Consider the following 20,443-nt stretch of genomic DNA (forward strand, 5'->3'; position numbering starts at 1 on the left):
TCCCGTTCTGTGTACCACCTAGAAGAGACCTGGAAACTTAAGGCACATTTCTAGTCATGCCTATGCAAAAGTTAGTCCTGCTGAACTCAGTGGGACTTATTCCCAGGTAAATGGAGTTAGGACAGCCTTAGCATCTAATGCAGGGATGGGGAACTGAATCTGGCCAGCTTATCTCCCCCACCTGTGGTGGGCCAAGTTTGACAGGTGGGTAGTGCTACCCACCTGTCAATCACCAGGCATCACAATGACACCAGATGACCACTTTTTTGCTGGCAAAACACTAATCAGCTCATTCTTCATAGGAAATGTGCCCCACACTCTGCCCCACAGTCTGAATTAGGCCCAACAGGCCAGTTTGGTCAAGTCACACCCACCTGCCCTAAGGGAAAGCTGACCAACAGGCTTAAACAATGAATTCAGGCCTTCCCATCTCCCCTCATTCCTTGCTGAAGCCCGACATTTATTTTTAAAGTCCTTGCATGCTGTGTTTCAGGGCAAGGCTATCCACAGGCTGCGTACAAAAGAGGAGTCAAGCTATACATTTTTTCAGCGTCCACATAAAACAATTCAATGACAAAATCAAAAATGCATATTGCCATTCACTGCTTGGGTTGGGCAGAAGAGAAACACACTTCTTTATACCCCCAGCCAGCCTTTCATCTCCACCAACCAGTAGAAGCGAACAGAAACACTTCTTTTGACAATAGTTTTTTGGCAGAGGGAGATTAAAAGCTTGAGGGGGGGGGAATCTCCTTTCCCACCACTAGGCAACATCCCAAATGCTGGGGAAGAGCACATCAGTTATACCCCTGATTAGACTTTGCTGAGCAATTGTGCTGCACAACACGTGCCGACTGGCCTGCTGTGTATGTTTGGGGCCATGGCCTTGAAATCTTGTGCCCCTTCTCCATTCAGTCCCCATGTTCCTTTGCTCAGCACAGTCCATTTTCACCACGCTTCTCCCTCCAGAAAACCTCAAGGACTTGAGTTCAGAACAAAGAAAGTAACATGAGCTTGTTGCGCACAAGACAATTTTGTAGCACTTCCATTTGCATAATTTATTTGGAAAGCAGAATCCGATCTTTTGGGAGAACAAAGCAGGGACAGCTCTCCTTTCAGGGCAAAGAAAGAGCACAATTAACTTCTTGAGGAAACCACAAAACTGAATGGAGACTACCCAAGCACGGCACGGACTGGCACAAAGCCCAACCCAGGGCTGCAGAGCCATGACTCGAGGATCCAGCAGCAGTTTGCTACAGACCAGGGTGAATCAAAGCCAGGTCTGTCTTTCTTTGGCTGCAGGTATCGCCACCGCAGTAAGGAGGGAAAGAGGAAATATTTGAGACAGCTTTCTAACAGTGAGTGGCAGCCTTTATTAAAAATGTAAGCTCTTGAGAGAAATCTAGAACATGCAAATTTATTTTATTAACCAACCAGCTGATCAGTTAAGAAGTGGCTGATTATCAATCAGGATTCGTTTTGTGGTAGGTGGCCCTATTATGATGCACACATTTGCTTGTTTGGGTCTCAGATAGCAAGACAAAGGAACAGTAAGCCCTGAAATCACACACCACAGTCCATTGGAATTCTGCTGAGACTCCCTCCTAGGCTGCAATTGCAAAAGCCTTAAGGAGGCTGCAATCTGAACTCTGATCCAAGTGAAACACTTTCTACTGGACCCAAGTCCTAAGGAGATGACCAACTTATGCACACCTAAGGGTGCACAGTTCTATATGGAGGGGCTTGAGTGCTGCTAGATTCAGGGTAGCCAAAATGGTGACCTCCAGATGTTGTTGAACATCTTGAGCATTGGCTATGCCAACTGGGCTGGTGGGGATTAAAATCCAAGAACATTTGAAGGGACCCTTGCTGGCTACCTTGGTACTTGACTATTCCACAATGAATCAGTGCTGCCATACCCAGCAATGAACCTAGTCATTGAAACCAGCACACTCAGAATGAGAAAGAGAGCAAGGCCCTGCCTAACCAAGATCCCTCCTGTAGCAAAGTTATATCCACAAGTTCCTCTGTGAGCAACCAAGGTTCAGATCAGCCTCTCTCCCTCTCAATGATAGTAGGAATTTTGGATACAGCCAGTAGTCATCTTAAGCACTACCTTGGTAAGTAGAAAGATGGGGATATAAATGAATAAATTATTCTAATAATACAACGCATTTCATGAGTGGGTGTGTGCAGGGGTAATGTGAAAAGTGAACTGAAAGTTTATGAAAGAAGTGTTTTGAGATCAGCTGCAGCAGTAAGAGTTTCAGAGTAGTAAGTAAAGCTAGTTTGTTCTACGTGTCAAGTCTCCAGTGGCATCAACTTCAAGAGTTCGTAGCAGTAAATTATCAAGGGCTTAAAAGCATCCCTGCTCATAATTTGCTTGTCATATGATAGGGGAACAGCAGCCATAAACCTAGTTATGGGAAAACAGAAAATACTGCCAAAAACCACACAGCATAACAAAGTTGATAGCATGTATTACCGTACCTATGGAGCTGTAGGTTTCATGAATGTGAGGTTGCAGATAGCGACTTTGTGAGAGGCATACGTGTATGGTTCAATAGGCTTTCATCTAAACCTTCACACTTCATGCTATGGGTCTGTGGTGTGAGTGACCTGCAAATCCCCCCCGATTTAACCCCCCACAACTCTGCAGCTGACCCCCATAACCACTTGTCCCCTTAAACACTAATCCTCAATCCTCTAATCTTCTTGACTCCCTTTGGCCCCTGCTGCTTAGCAGCTGCATGGGCAACCTTCTTAATCCCCACTCAGTAAGAGAACCAGACGTATACATGTAACATTGCAGGGTTGGATATGGACTTTGCAGCTAGGCTTGTGCAAAACCTAGTCATTCTGAGGCCCTGGAATCCCACTTAATAGCCAGACTACTCTGAGGGAACCTCAGCTTCTTACAGGAGACGACAATCGATATTGACTGGCTTGCCCATATAGAATTCGACTCCTGAAATAAAAATGCCCTGTGGCGGCCTGCAGCTTGTGTGGCATGAAGAAAAAAAGGAGAGGCAATTGTTTGGCATCCCTGAGATCAAGGAAGGCATGCAGAAGTTACATTTAGGTGCTTGTCTGATGTCCCTCTATGCTGCTCAGCAGAGCTCTCAAGATGTTTCCTTCAACATCTGTTTGTCAGTCAGATTGCTGAAATGACCACCTCTTGTCCAGGTAGGGGTAAGAACGACCACAGTCAGGATAGCAAGCACCCAGGCAGTACAATAAAGAATTGAAGCTGCCAGAGGACATGGGATGATGATCTTAAGGAAAGATTCCACAGTTTTCATGGGTAAGATTTTTAAAATCTGTTTTTTTAAAAAAAAACAGATCCAGTATTTGAAGGAGACAAGCAAGGCAGAAGCACCAGCGATCTACACCCAGCAACACAGATCTCTCACTCCCCTTTCTCCCCTCCAATAGTCACTACCTTCTTCCAATCGTTTGGAAGCAGAAAGGAAAAGCACAGAAGCTGTGGCCCTTGGGATCCAGACACAACATGTTAACTATCCAAGAAGACTGCAGAGGAATACAGAGGGTTTTACTGGATCAGATCCAAGATACATGAAGCAGGATAGTCCACCCTCAGATTGAAGCAGCTTAACATCAGTTTCCTGTCTGTGTTCTGGAGAAAACTGGATAGCCTGAACAAGTGGTTTGCCTATTGATGACACCACATGCCCAGATGGCTTCAGCCAGTGGCACCAAACACAACAGAAGACGATACTGATCCCTGTGGAATCTCACAGGAGTAACAATCCCCTAGCCCTGCCTTCTCAATTCTACGCTCCACATAAGAGCAAAACTGCCACAATATGGTGTCTCCAATCACCAACCCACAAAGGGAATCTGGAAAGATAACTTCTCTATGAAACAAGGTCACACTCCCCCATACTTCTCTTGGGGGAAGTCATCAGCCAGAGCAACCATGGTCGTTTCCTTTATTGAAACAGTGGGTGCTAAAATCAGACTGCTAAGGATGTAGGGGGAGGGGAATAGCTTCACCTAAGAGAACCTGGAATGACAGATGCTGAAAACAACCAGTAAGTACTTAAGGTCATCAGGGTCCTTCAAAGGTTTAAGGAGGGGCAATGACTGCGCAACCACTGGTGCCCCATACTCTCCTATAATGTTGCCCCTTTCCTCATTTGAAATCAATTGAAATTCATCCAAATAGCAGCAACTCACTAAAGCTAAGGTGATTTCATGAACAGACTCCAAAGTAAGTGGCAGCGGAATGGAGGCAAGTGATTCAAGTGCAAACATGCTTGGCAAAATTGGTGATAGTGGGCTGCAGATGTCTCCATGCAAAGATTGCAACAGCAGTCTAACCACTTGGTGTAGCTCCATAGGGCAACATGACAAATAGGCTTCTTTGCTACCAACTCTGCCTACTCTTTCTAAACCACATTCAGGCTTATCCACACTTACCTTTCCTCTGCTCTTTCCAGGCAAAGTCACACTTTAAAGCTCTGTGTCCAAGCGCCCCCCCTTTTTTTGCTCCAGAGCTTTCACCATGAAAACCCTCTTTAAAGCTTTATTGAAGTAAACAGCAACCCACAGAAAACCCAAGCTGCGCAGCCTGCATTCGCTCCATAAGACGCACACACATTTCCCCTTACTTTTTAGGAGGGAAAAAGTGAGTCTTATAGAGCAAAAAATACGGTAAATCCTGTGATACTGGCCTTCACGGTTTATGGCTAAGACACCAGAAACAGCTCTCATAGCCTATGCATAGACCCAAAATGAATCTATGACGGTAGAATGTGTAGAGCTCAAAATACACTGGCCTCCTGGTTATTTTAGACTGCACTAGAAAAGAAGAATGAATCGCTTTGAGGTGGTTAAACACCAAATTTGAGATTACATCTGCACAGTCAATCAGGGAGTCAGGCACTATGATGGGTGGAATGACGACCAAGCCCCCAGGCTGTCCCTGCCATACAAGATAAATGTACTATATAAAACCCTCTGCAGGACAAGGTGTCTGCTGAGAGTGATAGAATCTTTATAGATTCCTCCTCGGCTTCCACTACTACTACACTGATGCTAGATCAAATACCTGGCTGGAGAAAGTAGGACAGTCGCAGGGTCAGCTGCCTCATCCCACCAGCTCTGTGATCCAAGCCAGAGTGGCTTCATTATCCAGGATCAAATACTGAATTACCGCTGTTCCTTTTAAGACTGATCTGGCATTTAACAGGAACAGGCAAAGAGAAGCTGACTTGGCAATTAGAGTCCCCAGTAAAGGACGTAGAGAGTAAAAAGAGAAGTTTGCTATTTGCTCAACATCTCCTTATCTCACCAGGCAAGCCCAGCCAGCGCTGCCATATCTCTGTCACAACATGCACATGATAAATGGTGACGCCCTATCCCATGCCTGACTATTCAACTGAAGCAGCACCAAACATGCCTATAGTTTGAATGGGGATCTTAAAAATGAAGCAGAAAAACAAAACTAAAGTGGGGCAGTCAAGGAAGGAAATCTAGTTACTTCCCACCTTAGGCCACCCAGTTGCAATGATTGATCCCACAGGAACACACTGCTAAATTGCTAAAAAGGAACAAGCAGAACACAGAAGACACCCCTGCCCCCCCCCACAACAATACCCTCACTAGGGCACTCAAATGGTACTGTACTCAACTCCCAGCCTTGCACCAGTCACATAAATGATACTTGCATTTCTTCACAGCCATGAGGATTATAATCTCCAGTGCCTGGATTCTATTCCAGAGTGCATGTTTTGCAAAAAGTCTGCTCAGGTATTAACTGCTCTGGATACAACTTTAGAGGGCCTCATGAATCTGGCCGAAAACAGTTGTGTGCTTGGATGCCAGACCAGGCAAGCGTCATGCAGAAGAACACGTTTGCTTTTAACTGTTTCAGAGGAACTGTATTCGCCTTGCTAAAAAACTGAGGGCAGTTTAGAACAGGAAGTCGTGTTTTTTCCATATGCCTTGCAAAAATAAATATTAGTCAGGATTTTAGAAGGGGGTTGGGGAAGGATATGGTGATACAAAAGAGAACTTTCAGCAGTAGCATTGTTCTTCAAACATTACAACAGAGTCGGAAGAGAAATTCCCCTAAATGTTTTCAGTGACATGGGCACTGGCAGAATTAACTTGTTGGCCTGATAATGAAGAGGGCCTGACGCTCTTGCAAGGGCAGCCACCTTAAGAATGAGCCAGAAGTAGAAGCAGCCATACATTTCTGATTCAGCAAAGCAGAGATGAGAGAACAACTCCATCTTTGCACTCTGCAAAACCGAAGACTGCATATATTCTGCATTCCACCCATGGATGCCAGAAACAACAAGAGAAAGCAGAAGGTTGCCTAAATCAGCAGTGAGCAAGTCAGAAAAGAGCCTTGAGTAAGGTGGAGTTGTCAGGATGGCATTCCCAAGCACCACCAGAAATGCTCATCTTCTTCCTACATCCCTCTGTGACAGAACACAGAAAGCTGCCTTATATCAGGTCAGACCATTGGTCTGCCTAGCTCAATATTAATCACTCTACACCAACTGGCAGCAGCTCTCCAGAGTTGCAGAGAGGGTCTTTCTGAGCCAAACCTGGAGATGGCCAGGGACTGAACATGCAATCTTCTGCTTGCAGAGAATGTGTTCTTGCCACAGCACCACACTCCTTCCTTATCTGCAAGGCATATGAGAAAAAAGTCAGCTTTAAAGCAGATTATCCCAGCAGCACACTGATCTCAAAAGCCAAGTTCACTAAGCCACTGATATAAATGAGGAGAAAGTCCAACTGTATCTGTCAAGGACTTAACGGAGAAGAAGCACTCATATTCCTGCAAAGCCAGACAACCGTGTACACCCAACAAAGAAGCGCAAGGCCTGTAGGACACAGACAAATACCTTGCATCCAGAATAGAAATTATGCAAACTGTCAAGTTAAGTTGCATGATTTATTCCAACCCTGTTACTTCTTCTTCTTCTTTTTTTTTTTTAGAATGTTGATTGTACTAGCAAGGGCAGCATGGTGGAAAGCAAAGAAAGGGAGCTGTGGAATGAGAACTATGGACATTTCTGGTATGGGCTTTTATCTGCCTGGAGTCTCATTTTTATTTCCCAATGGTCACTGAGACACATCATGTGCAAACAAACCAGTGGGTGATGATGGGAAGAGAAGGCTTCACCATCCATGGGATGCAGTTGTGGGTTTAACCTTTAATAACTAGCAATACTTAGAACTTATCTCAAGACTTACTAGTCAGTGTTCCAGCGCTTATTACAGCAAGCTGTGCTGTTCATAATCCAATCTGCTAGATGAGTGAAATTTGAAAGAGTGTCTGCATTGTTACCTGCCGTCTCCTGCATGTACTGGCACTAACTGGGGTTAACTTTCAGTATCTTTCCTGGCACCTTGTCAATCTTCTCCAAATTCTGAACACTGTATTTGAGTTTTTGCATAACAAAAAAATGGGTCGAAATAAATATTCTACAGGTTTGTATTTTTCCTGGGGTAAAACCAAAAGAGCTTTGCTATGAACACCAAGGCAGGAGCCATAGGAACAACGGCTCAGCAGATGCTTTGCATAGAAGACGCTCCAGATGCCATCCTCAGTAGCTCCAACTGAAAGGCAGCACTAGGAAAGATCTGAGACACTGGGGAGCTGATGCTAGTTTGAGTAGACAGCCCTGGCCAAATAGACCTTTGGATGGACTCAATGTAAGTCAGTTTCATATGTTCAAGAGAAAGGGAAACTAGGACACATGAAAAGGAATGGAACCAAAGATGGAGGACAAGGGGCAGCTCCTAAGCAGTAGACGTCCTACTCAAGGGGGCCACTTCAACTCAAAGTCATTTTATATTTCTTTAGAACAGTGGCTTTTGAACTGCAGGAAAGATTGGGTGGGAAGTAGGTGGAAAACCTGGAAGAGGACAAAAATGTCCAGGGAAGAATATGACTGAGAAAACTGTACCCTTCCTCTGCCTACCAGCCAAGAGGATCCTCTCTGAATAATCCTGGACTGAGGGATGCCTTCTCTTAAATTTACAACACCATCCCAATCAGATCTGGGAAAAGTAGCTATAAGAGGGGATCACAGAGGTGTCTTATTCTACTCCTTTTCTAATCATAGAATCTTATGAGTTAGAAGGGACTCAAGGGTCATCTAGTCCAACTCCCTGCAATGTATGTCACGTGAGTGTCATGTGTCCTTCACAGATCTTTGTACTGTGCTGAAGGGCTGCTGTGCACTCTACTGTAGAGCAGAGGGTTAGAATTGGGTAAGCTGAGGCAAGGGGCAGAATGTAGGGTAAGTTGAGCAGTAAGGTTTAAGAAGTTTGCAAAGCCACCTCAAATGCAAGAATATAAAGCAAGTTCTTAAACTGTTGTCCTGCACTACAACACTGAAAACCACAGAAGCATTAAAGCATCCCCTTGTGCCAGATTCAGAACAAGCACTGGGAAAGGGCCAAATTACAGAAGGCAGGAATTAGAAGGCAGAGAAGGGACAGGGAAAGAGCAACAAAGGGAAAGGGGATAATGTCTAAGCAGGGGAAGTCTACCCTGGTGACAAAACATCCTCTAAAATGGATGGAGAACCTCAGATGTGTAGGAAAGATCCCACCTCTTTCCATTTCAATTCTGGGCTCTAATCAAAGTTGTCCATTAAGATAATTTAGGGAACATAGGTGGAGAATAAATTTAGAATTCCTCTAGGGAGGCAAAAAAGGGGAGGAGGGATAATACTCCTCCCCCCACAACCAATAAAAATGTTAAGAGCCTTGACTGTATCAGGCTAAAAGTCAATCCACTCCAGCAACCTGCTCTCACTGTAGTCAACCAAATGTTTATGGGATGCCTCCAACAGTGCCCTCCCCACTTGCAGCTTCCAGCAACTAGCATTCAGGGGACTATTGCTCCCAAAGCAGTGGAATAACATAGCCATTGTGCATAATAGCCACCAAGTTTGTCTATACTTTGAGCAGGAGTTTTGATTTCCCCCCTATATGTTTGTTTAATAAGTAAGGGATGAGAAAGCAACAGTTATTCTATGCAAACATATGCAAGCTTGCAGGTAAAGCCCTCTTGCTATTTGACTTCAGATTCACATCCTATATACCTTAGGATCAGGGCAGCTTACACCATACTAAGTATCAGTACAGTCAAATACCATCATCTTCATAACCTGAGCAGAATCGGCCCCCTTCCTTCCCCTTTAGAATCCTCAAACAGGATGCATTTTAAAGAGGTGCAGCAGCAGCAGCACAATCCCAATTACCGTAAGTATCCTTCTGCCAACTTTTACTACTTTCATGTCATGTGTGTGTGTGTGTGTGTGATGGTGGTGAATGACCCCTTGCCTAATGCAAAATCGTTGCTCCAATTCAACTTCCCCCTTTCTTGTCTTATCTTCCAAACACTCCTTCCTTTCCCAATTACTTGACGAACTCCACTGACCCCAGATTCTGATTTCCAAACACAACATCCTCTATAAAATTAGCATGAGGACTCCTCATGCCCTAAAAAACCACCGCAGAACAACTCATTCTTTCCCCACTACTAAAATGAAGTGGGATGAAGTCTGGATTGTGAAAGATGTGCTTTTTCAAAAGGTAACGTGTGCCAGGTCTATAAAATCTTTTAAAGGACCTTCAGCATGAACACTAATATGCACACAGAATACACAAACCTACAGATGCTGTAAAAGTGATCCAATGTCCCTAAGGGATCTGGATTTAATTTGTCACTAGGGGTCCAGGGGCCCTCAGTGGCTAGGTGTGCCCATCAACCTCTGTTGGGCCATCAACTACAACCATACCTAGATAGTGATAGCCTTGGCTAAAAGTGGTCCATATACTGGTAGCCTCACAATTAGAGTACCGCAATGCAGTGTATGTGGGGCTACACTTGCACCTGGTATGAAAGCTCCTGCTAGTACAAAATACAGCTGCTAGGGCACTCTACTATTTCTTTGTTTGCTTTTTCTATGACACCTCATAAAATAAATTATCTGGGCATCTTTATGCATATTGCACTGAAAGATCTGCACTGGCTGCTAATAAGCTACCCAGTGAGTCCATATTTTGTTACAGACACTTAAAGCACTAAACAACTTGGGACCAAGACATCTTGCAGACTGCTTCCCTTGGTTCAGACCAAGCCAGGAGTGTTAACCCCTAAGTTAAGTCTTTGAAGTGAAAGAGCTGACTGACAACATTTATTAACACTGTAGGCCACGATTGCTGTGCTTGCAAACATGGCAGGAAACCCATCCCGCAAGAGAATGATGGAATGAGATGCCTCCAGGTAATAACTGTGAAGAACCTGGCCTGTATTAACCATAGTTTGGCCAGCTTGATGTAAAATGATCTCAATTATAAAATGGATGAAACTCAGTTTCTCCCAGATAAGTGTGTTCAGGAATTCAGCACTAGTTTGTAAAATGCTTCAACCAACTCGTTCATCAAAGCACACCATCATCTTCCAGTTCCCTGGAAAGAGACGCAAGTAATTTTAGCTACACCTTTGAGGCAACTATAAAACTTCCAGCTGGGCTGGGGTGATAACTCTGGGATCTCATGATCAAATCCAAACACAATACAGTCATACCTCGGGTTACAGGCACTTCGGGTTGTGTGTTTTTGGGTTGCGCACCGCACGAAACCCGGAAGTACCGGAACTCGGTAAGTACCAGAACAGGTTACTTCCGGGTTTCGGTGCTCACGCATGCACAAAGTGCTAAATCGCGCTTTACGCAGAAGCACCGAATTGCAACCCACGCGTGTGCATACGCAGCGCTGCAGGTTGCGAATGTGCCTCCCGCATGGATCACATTCGCAACCTGAGCGTCCACTGTATTAGCTTCAACACTGTATTAGCTTCTTTCTTTGGGCTGAATAAGACTTCCTCAGGGCTGCCTCATGTATTCCCTTCAGCCCCTAGCAAAAGAAAACATTCCAAGAGCATGAACACATGTCGCATGGATTAGTAATGCCCACGACTGGACTCAGTGAAACTTGCAGGATTCAACACCCTCCCATTTTGAGTTCCATATTTCAAGAACATTGGAGCATCAGGTCTGTTTTATACCCAACACCCCTCCTCCCCCTCCCCATTCCAACCCCCAACACAGGCACAGCAGAATCCAAACAGATATTTCCTTTGGGAGCTGCAGGCCACAGTAACTTCTAAGCCCCCCACTTCCCAGTTATGGCTGGGAAGGGGGAACCCACAACCAAGTGCCCCAGCCTGGTCTGCTGTCTTGCATGAATGAAGTAAAGCTGAGTCAATGAATGAGAGTTATTTCTGTGTCGACAGTGGCTTCTTCAGCATGGGGACTTCAAATAAGAGGGACCTCTTCCAGACCTACAACTTTCCAAATCAAAACACCTTGAGCATTTTTTTCCCACCAGGAGCTGAGGTCCAGACAAGTCCCTCCAGCCAAAGCCAGGAACTCCCTCGTCCACCCCCGCCAGCAGACTAATAGCTATGCCAAAACTTCCAAAGCATCTGTCAAGCTGTCAGTGGAAAACTCCCAGCCAAACTTGTTTGACTGTCCAACGCTGAGCCCTGGTCTGGATTAGAAAATCAAAGGTGGAAGGTCAACAAATCCCTGTTTTGTCTGGCTCCAGCTCTATCCACATGAGGAAAACCCTGGTCCCAAAGGGGAACCTAGGAACAGATACTGTTGAGTTTCAGTTAAATTCCTCACAGCCCCACATGCACAACTAAATACTGTCAAAGCACCAGATATGAGTCACAATATTTGCATCAGTGGAGAAATTGGTTCCTTCAAAAAATACAGGGAGCACTGAAACATTTTTTCTGTATTAGATGTATATGTATGCATACACGCCTCACATTAGAATAAAAGGATTTTAGCTCTGGATTGGATCACTGAAATACTGGGTAGCCATTGTGGGTACTACTCAGGGTTTTATAGTGTCTGTGGTCTTACACATTTGTTCCCCTTATGGCAAAACAGCACTCCCTCAAATTCATATGTTGACACTTCAGCCCTCTAGATATGAAGGACAAAAAGTAATAGGGATCTCGCCATAAATAGCCATAACCATGTGCCATTTCTGTATCAGAGTTGGGGATTGATTTTGCAAGCTAACTGGGACCTGCTCCTATTTTTCTGCTGAAATCTGGGAGGTACACAGGGCAAAGTCATTGCAGAATAACAATGATTTTTCAAACATTTGCTAGGTTAACACAGGAAGGGGGAAGAAAAGGGTTCTTGGCAGCGTGAATAGAAATTCTTGTTCTATTGGAGAACTATGACTAGTTCTATTTCCTCACGCTGCTGGGAAGGAACATGCAACTGGCTGATCCTAGCAATAGATTCATGAAACATGCCTTTGGCTTGACGTAGCACCTCTAAGCAATGGGCTTTGAGGCCTTAAATCTTAGAAGCCTACACAATGCTCTTCCAAGAAATCAATCAGTTCTAACAATTCTCTCTCTCATTAAAAAAATAAGCACCTTAAATATGAAGCGGAGGCGTTTCACATTCTAAACTACAGACTAAGGTTTACACACTTCCTATCACTATTGCATTTACGGAGGAGACCCTGAGAAGGTCGGGTCTGGGCATGGTGGTGTTCAGATACAACACGAAGAAGTCATGCTTACTAAGGGAAGGGTGGAGATTTTGAAGCAGAAGACTCATGAAAATCACACTCTCTGGGCTTGTGTCTTTTACCTATGCTTATTGCTTACCGGAGGATACAATCAATGGGTAAACCGGAGATAAAAAGCAAATCAGAAAGTAGTATGCAAAGAGCTTTGGATGATCAAGGCCTCCATTTTTACCTTTGCAACTGGCACAAGGTTACTGATACTGGAGTTGTAATGCATACACTGGGAAGGTGCCTGGTCAAATGTCTTGACTGTCACAATGACCCACAGCCATGCATCAGACAATGCAATGGAACTGTGTGCAAAGACAGGGAACTTTGGGGATTCACAATTCCCAAAGGTCATCTCAGGATTTGAGTAGAAACTATACTACATGCAACAAGCCTGAGGCTACATTGGGAAAACAACCCAAACCTCAACATATTCAGCCCTGTGCAACTTATTCAGATGAGCAAGAGTCTAACCCCAAGTATATTGAATCATATTCCTTCATGGCTCAAGTTTTCCAGCCCTGCCAGAATTGAGCATATTCATTCCCCCATCCTGCCGCCCCACCCCAAAAGAGAGAGTTAAAGTACTCTTTCTGGTTGTGTGTATCCACAAGCAAAAGGGTAACGTATTTACTAAAACAGGATAGATGTAGGGTTTTGATCTTGCCTGAAAGGTAGCCTCTAGGCAAATTCTAGTTCAGTTCATCATTGTTAGGTGACAGCTTAGATAACACTTTGCCCTGCCCAGAGGAAGTAAATTCTGTTTTTGTACTTTCGTGACGCTAAATGCAGCACTGAACCTTTCAGGAAGTCAGCGCAGCTGCTAGCCTCATGGTTACTGGTGCTAATGTTCAGAAGGCAAAGCGATGGAAACACTCTTCCCTCCATCTGGGTTTAATGCTCACAGGAACCAGGTCCCACTTTCTACTCTGCCAAGCCCATAAAAACAGTTGAAGCCACAATAGTTGGTTGTGTAAGCTTCACAAACAGGCATAGGGAAGCTTTGGCCCTCCAGACTGCAATTCCCATCATCCTTGGCCATCAGCCACACTTGCTGGGACTGATGGGAGTTGTAGTTCACTAACATTCAGAGGGCCAAAGATTATCTACACCTGCTCTAAATGGAGCATGAGAAGAAAAGCATTTGAGGTTACAAAGTGTGGGGACAGGAGGTTAATGGGAAGCAGAACTACTTAAAGACTGAAAAGAAAAAAGAAAAAATACACAACAGTCTCAGCTGTTCAGCAAACAGAAACGCCCAGCGACTAATCACGAGGCAGCCTAGCAAGACAGGATATCAGTATGACGGGCTCCATGCTTTAACCTTGGACTTAGAACTAGTTACAGTTGAACACACAGAGTCCCAGAGGCTCAAGCAAGTCTGTTCAGATAGTGGCTCAGCCGCTAAAGGCATCTCAGTGTAGTAAATAGCCAGCTCTTAAGACAGCCTGTGCAGTTATTTTGTATATTTCATCTATAAACCACCATAAGGATCTAGCTGGGCGGTAAGATGAGGGATGCAAACATGATGGGAGAATACAAGGCGACAACAGGAGAGAGGCCATGACCATGCAAAATTGTTCCTTCCAAGTGATTCTAAGGGGTGCAGACCATTCTATCACCTAATTCTTTTTTGTAAGCGCTATTAGAAGGCAGAAGGCAGGACGAAGAGGCCCACTATCCAAACAGCACTGCTGGAAAAGTACATGTACTCATGAGCCACAACAAACACAAACACTCCCGGATCTAAAACCAGTCAGATAAAGTCTCTCAAAAGTTTTGCTCCCATGTCTAATACCCACCGCAGAACTGTTCAGAGACTACTACATAGGAAACACATTCAAGACTGTACAGTTCTTTTGCACCAAGTTCATCAGATATAAACAACTAAACGTAGAATTACCAGAACAACCTAGAATTCGATCCTTTTTAAAAGGCCGTGCCACAGTAAAGTGTTCCTAAATCCCCTCTCCATAGCGCCTTAGAAGTTCAGCTTGTACCCACCGTCACCATTAAGTTGCTGTTGCCACATGGTGCCAGCACTTTCCCCTCTATCTGAAGCTCTGTGGAGTTAACACACAGTGTTTGTCCCGAGCAGATTAGCAAGTCCAGCTCAGGAGACATTCCTTGTGCTCCTTGACAAATAAGTCCACTTCAAGAGCACCCTGCCGCTGCTGCAATGTTCAGCTTCTACCTCCCCTCTCTGTCCCGCTCTGCGATCAACAGCCCAAGTCCAGTGTTATAAACTTGCCTTCTGTCTCTCTGGCAGTTTTTATCGCTTGAAAAAGATCTTTCCGCCGGTATCCAATTTCCAGTGGCAGCAGAGCGGCAGGGCAGAATCTGACAGATTCGCTGGATGCCTGAATTGAGGGAGGGGAAAAACACGGCAAGGCACGCTGCCCTGCTGCAAAGTTTTGAACCCAGAGAGCTAGTTTCACTTCCCCGGGGAAATGAGGAAAGGTGGCCCCTCCTTTGTAGGAGGGAAGGGGGCAGGGTTAAGAGGTTGCCACAGGGCAGCCCTCTCTATCAGGAAGTCAGGGCCCCTCTCCTCCTTCAACCTGAAGAGGGAAGGCTTAACCCTCACACACCCAGAACACCCATAGGGAGGCTGAAGATAAAAAAAGGGTTGGATTCTCAACTCTGCATCTTACAGCAAGTGCAGTGAAGCTAATGTAATCCTGAAACTGTTGCACTGGCCAATATGGGAAAGGTGAGGGCTGGATTCTGACCTCAGTTACTAGCATTATACTGAGTCAAAGCTGGGATCAGATTCTAACCTAAGTGACTGAAGTGGATGCCAAGCTCCCCCTCATACTACATTTATGCCAAGGAAACAGATCAACATGACCCTCTCTTGCTAATAGTGGACTTTGGTGGAGTTGAAGAGTATCAGCAAAGAAGCAAAGGCGTAAGCTACAATATTCTTGGTAAAATACTAGGAATAGGTCTGGAAGAGAAAACGGTTCTCCTGGAGATGATTAGCTAAGCAAAGCAAGCAATGACCACAATGAGCTAATTTCTGCTGCCACGTTTCCCCACAGAGGAGCGTTAACCATTAACTGCTCTCTTCCCAGCCAGCTGGTCGCCCGTTTCTGGTGTTGGTGGAGGAAGTGTGTGTGTGTGTGTGTGTGTGTGTGTGTGTGTGAGAGAGAGAGAGAGAGAGAGAGAGAGAGAGAGAATGTGCTGGTTTCGAGGTAAACAGGATACAGAAGAGGGAGGGGATAATTGTGGGGAAATTAGGAAGACCACTTTAGACAAGCTGTGCATTAAGGGTGCAATGTACACCACCACTCAGAGTCCCATCGTGGGAAGGGGATTAAGGGAGAAGAAGCATGAGCATGATCTCAGACCACTCAGAGGTCTCAATGGGACAGCAAGGGAAAAAGTGAAGTGTTACCTGTGGCTGGGTGTGTACTTTTGTCTTCCACACCAGCACAATGGAACTGTGAGAGAAGGGAAGAGCCTGCTGGGGGGGAAGGAAAAGAGATACAATGGTAATGTGCCTTGGAGCATTTTAAAATCCTCCTTAACCAAAGAGGCTGCTGGGGGATTGCGGGAAAGAAGAAAATCTTTACTGCACTGGGAACCAGTTTAATTATGAGGACAGGATTCAGCTTGACACGGAAGGCAAAGACGGTTAAAATGCCTAATCAGACACATTGAGTCCACCAAACTCTCTTGCTCTCACTGATTTTATGACGTGACAAATCAGACTTTGGTGTTATATCTGTAACACCAAACAACAAAAACATTTATTGGATGATTTGGATCAAGTTTGCATCAGAAGATCAAGGCTGCAATTGAACACGGGGAGAGCCAGACGCAAAATTAGGACCAGATCACTCAACTCCATCCCCACCACAGCTGCCTACTCACTAATAGGAAACAGAACTCTCTCCCAGCCTGCCTGGTCTTCTGCGTAATTATGTTAGGGGGGGAGGGGAAATGAACAGAATGGACAAAAAAACAGGAAGCCATCAACAAAACCAAGGCAGACAATTAAGAGCAGCCTTGGTAGATCAGGCCAAAGCCCTACTAGTCCAGCATTGTGCTCCTCAAGTAGCCAAACAAATGCCTAAGCGAAGCCTACAATAAGCATAAGAGCACTCCTGCTGATGATCCTCAGAAACTGATACTCAGAAGCATGCCACTTTGGATAGCAGAGATAACGTATAGTCATCTTGTCACTGATAATCCTCCATATGCAACCTTATAGTAAATTTCTACTTAATAGCTCAGAACCATTGAAGGAACTCTGCATTCCTTAACCTGGTATTCTCCAGATGACTTCTGAATGGCACCAGTTTGAGGAAGGTTCAAAACATGGATTTTAAAAATTTATTTCTCACCTTGCTTCCACAATGTAATTCCAAGCAGCATACACAGGTTATCCAAGGCAGTCTCCCAGCCAGGCGCTGACCAGACACAAACCTGCTTAGCTTTAGCAAAGCTGCTATATCCCGTGCCTTCTGACTATGGAAGCAACATGCATTTCTACAGCAGAGGGCAGACAGGTCTGGGCAACGTGCATATAGCCAAGTCAATTACAGAAGGAAGGCTGAAGGATGGCTGGAAAGGTCATACTGTCGAGATGTGATTCGAGCCTAGAGATGAGAAATAGTCTCATCTCTGTGCAAGGACACAGTTTCTAGTTTCTCAGTAGTCCTGAAACAGGCTAGCAGCAAACCCAAGTTTGGCCCACAGGGCTCCCCATTTGGCCTCCAAGATAGAACCCTCCTTGTTACTTAGGCAGCTCTTCGTTAGGTAACTCGGTCACTTTGTCCTATGGGAGCTCACATATTACAAAAAAATCTTCCTGTGCCAACAGCAACAGAAACATTGGCAGCATTCACATCCACCTCAGCTGCTCACTCCCATTTGCCTGTGTTTTGACTCACACAGGGGACTGTGCAGCTGTGATACATCTTCACGGGAGAGCTCTGTCCAAGTCTATGTTGTGCACTAAGGAAGAGTAGGAGATTAAAGAACCATTGGCCCATAGATTGTACTAGACTAAGTCAGCAGGCAGGTCTAAAACTGCTGGCCCTTCCACCATTGCTCACTTATACAGCCCCCAGTATGAAGCTAATTGTCAACCAGGCCACTAGTTCAAGTATTTTGCTCAGGCTTAATCAAGACTCCTTTGTTCTAGCCACAGCTCTAGAGCAGTGTTTCCCAACCTTGTGCCTCCAGATGTTTTTGGCCTACAACTCCCATCATCCCTAGCTAGCAAGACCAGTGGTCAGGGATGATGGGAATTGTAGTTCAAAAACAGCTGGAGGCCCAAGGTTGGGAAACACTGCTCTAGAGCCCAGGCATGGTCAAACTTGGCCCTCCAGATGTTTTGGGACTCCAATTCCCATCATCCCTGACCACTGGTCGTGTCAGCTAGGGGTGATGGGAGTTGTAGTCCCAAAACACCTGGAGGGCTCTAGTGGATAAATGTCTCAAACTGAAAGTCCTCAAAGCAAGAAAAGAGGAGCACTTCAAGTTCATGCCTATGAGCAGAGCAGGCAGATGGAAATCAGAGAAAGATCCCCACTGAGACCAACCCCCAATCTTGAAGTCTCCAAATCCCAGTGACTGGAGAAACGGCAGCTAGAGGAGCCCAAAGGGAAAAAACTCCAATGCCACATTCTCCACCCTGATGGTGATTGTCAAGGAACTGCCATCGGAGCCAGAGGGAGAGGGAGGGCTCCAGAGGGGTTCAGGAGAGCGTCCTGGGAGGGAGAGAAGCAGCCCATCTGCTGGGGAAGGAATTCAGCGTAGCACCAGTGGAGAAGGGGGGCAGATGGGGGAATCGGCGAGGTGGCTCCATGACTCCTCGCCAGAGACCAGCGGGGAGAGCACAGGTCCTCCACTGCCCACACCCTCCCTGCGCAGAAGGCTTCCGCGCAGGGAGAGTAGGCGGCGACTAGGCGTCAAAGAGCTTCTTTGCTGGAAGAAGTTCAAGAAACGCCCACTGACGGATTCTGCCAGCGACTGAGACCGCCACGGGTGAGAGGCTGTCCAGACAGAAAGGGTTCACCCAGGTAACCTAGCCAGGTGTGGTGTCGATTTACGCATGAGCAACCCCTAGAACCATTACAGTGATGAAGCAGCAGCAGACTAAGATAACCTCACCTTTTGCCTCTCAGTTTCACTTGCCGGAAAACAAGTCAACAATTTTCATGATAGTTTTCTGGACCAGATGAACACTTAACAGGAGAAAGACATGTGAACTCGCAGAGAGTTAAGAAGGCAGCCAGGAAGCCTTGTTTCACAGGCGTACAAAAAAAATGCCTTCCCTTGAGACTCCAGGATGGAGATATTCTAGTCCAGCTGGTTCCCTCATGATACCTAACTCCCTCCTCTGTGAGCATCAGCTACCAGATCAGGGAGGATTAACCTTTTCCATCTAAAGAGGGGTGTGTGAGAAAGTAGTGAGAGGAAGAGAGAGAACTCAGTGAGTAAATTGATAATGTTTTGCTCGGTGGCTTTACTTGCTTGTTGAGCGGAATTGAGCAATACAGAACTCTCCCACCAAGAAGGGGCAGCACTAAGCTGGAAAAATGGAAACAGACTCTTGAGGCTTGGCCGCTGACCAAGCCTGTCAGAATTGGGGCCACCAGAGCTAAGGAATGCAAGCCACAGAAAGGGAAATAAAAAGCTCCGGAGCCAGGGAAACCTTGCCACTTGAAGACCTCATAGAAAGTCCCTTTTGCTTTGTTAGCCTTTCATTCGCCCCATCTGCGCAGCTTTAAAGCTTCAAAGCTGTGGAGACCAAAAGCCTGTGTCACTTGGAAAGCATGCAAGTGCAATGCTCAAAGAGCCAAATCCCATGGCAGGTTCTGTGCTCTGTGACACAGCACAAAATGCGCATGTCCTCAGGCACAATTTGTCCCTTTTCAGGAAGTGCCAGCTTCAGATGGAAAAGGGGTGGGATGAGGAGGAGACGGCTGAAGGCTTAGATACAAAGTCTCTTGCTTGTTCTGGCCTGTCTTATCTCCAACAGCTAGTCAGCAACAGGAAGGATTCCTTAGACTGAGCCTGTTTCAGCATCTACTGTAGGAAGGATTCAAGGTTGGAGACAGGGAGAAAGGCAAAGACAACAGCATCAGGACCTGTGCTGGCTGGACTCCACAGAACTACCACCAGCAGCACAGAAAGGATCCCAGTTACGTTTTATATGTTGCTGCAATTTATTGCTTTTTTAAAATGTAGTTTAATCTTATTAGTAAGATGCCTTGGATGAATTTGTATTCTGAAAGGTGGGACAAACACCTGTAATGAATAATACTGGACCACCCAAGACAGATAGAAACCCAGCAACTAGATCATGCAACATATCCAGATGCTAACTTTGCCTGCCCGCCTATCCACTCAGACAACACTACTGTAGTGCTTAATAATATTCACCACACCATCAGGGGCTCATTCAACTGCTTATACTTCTACCTCCACAGTTGGACATCAGTTGCTGGGAATAACAAATGGGAAGGATAGGGAGACTGCCTTGCACTCAGGTCTTGCTTGCAGATGTCTCACCAGCATCTGTAAGAAAAGGAGGCTGGACTAGATGGGCCTTTGGTCTGATCCAGCACAGCCCCCCCCCCTTATCTTCAACATGCGATGGAAGCCATCACCTGCCAACAAAGCCCTTCTATATGGCGCAAATAGATCAGTCACTATGCAGGAGTGTAAATGGATACAAGCCAGACATATAAATCCCATGTACATTTAGAAACCAGCAGGAGAACATTTCAGCCTTCCAGGGTACTCTGCCACTGACCTAAACATCAATATTTGTCAGGCAAAAAAAACTTCCAAGAATCCAGCATGAAATTGTTGA

General features: G+C 45.5%; 2 protein-coding genes across 8 annotated transcripts in view; both read right to left on the reverse strand.

Annotated features, from left to right (window-relative positions):
• The window catches only part of LOC309364859 (zinc finger protein RFP-like), a 260,032-nt gene that overhangs the window by 102,789 nt on the left and 136,800 nt on the right, over positions 1-20,443 (reverse strand). The window lies entirely within an intron of this gene.
• MGAT1 (alpha-1,3-mannosyl-glycoprotein 2-beta-N-acetylglucosaminyltransferase) overlaps positions 1-20,443 on the reverse strand; it is a 44,176-nt gene that overhangs the window by 6,548 nt on the left and 17,185 nt on the right. Inside the window, exon 1 of one of the 7 annotated variants that reach the window (XM_081902898.1) lies at positions 18,736-19,724. The exons of 4 other annotated variants lie outside the window; for them this stretch is intronic. The gene's annotated coding sequence lies outside the window, so the exon portion shown is untranslated. Of the gene's footprint in view, positions 1-14,616; positions 14,839-14,863; positions 15,056-18,735; positions 19,725-20,443 lie in introns of those variants that run through there. 2 more of the 7 variants (XM_081902896.1, XM_081902895.1) reach the window with 2 other exon arrangements.

Source organism: Podarcis melisellensis (assembly GCF_964234715.1).
Source record: "Podarcis melisellensis genome assembly, chromosome: 2".
NCBI lineage: Eukaryota > Metazoa > Chordata > Lepidosauria > Squamata > Lacertidae > Podarcis > Podarcis melisellensis.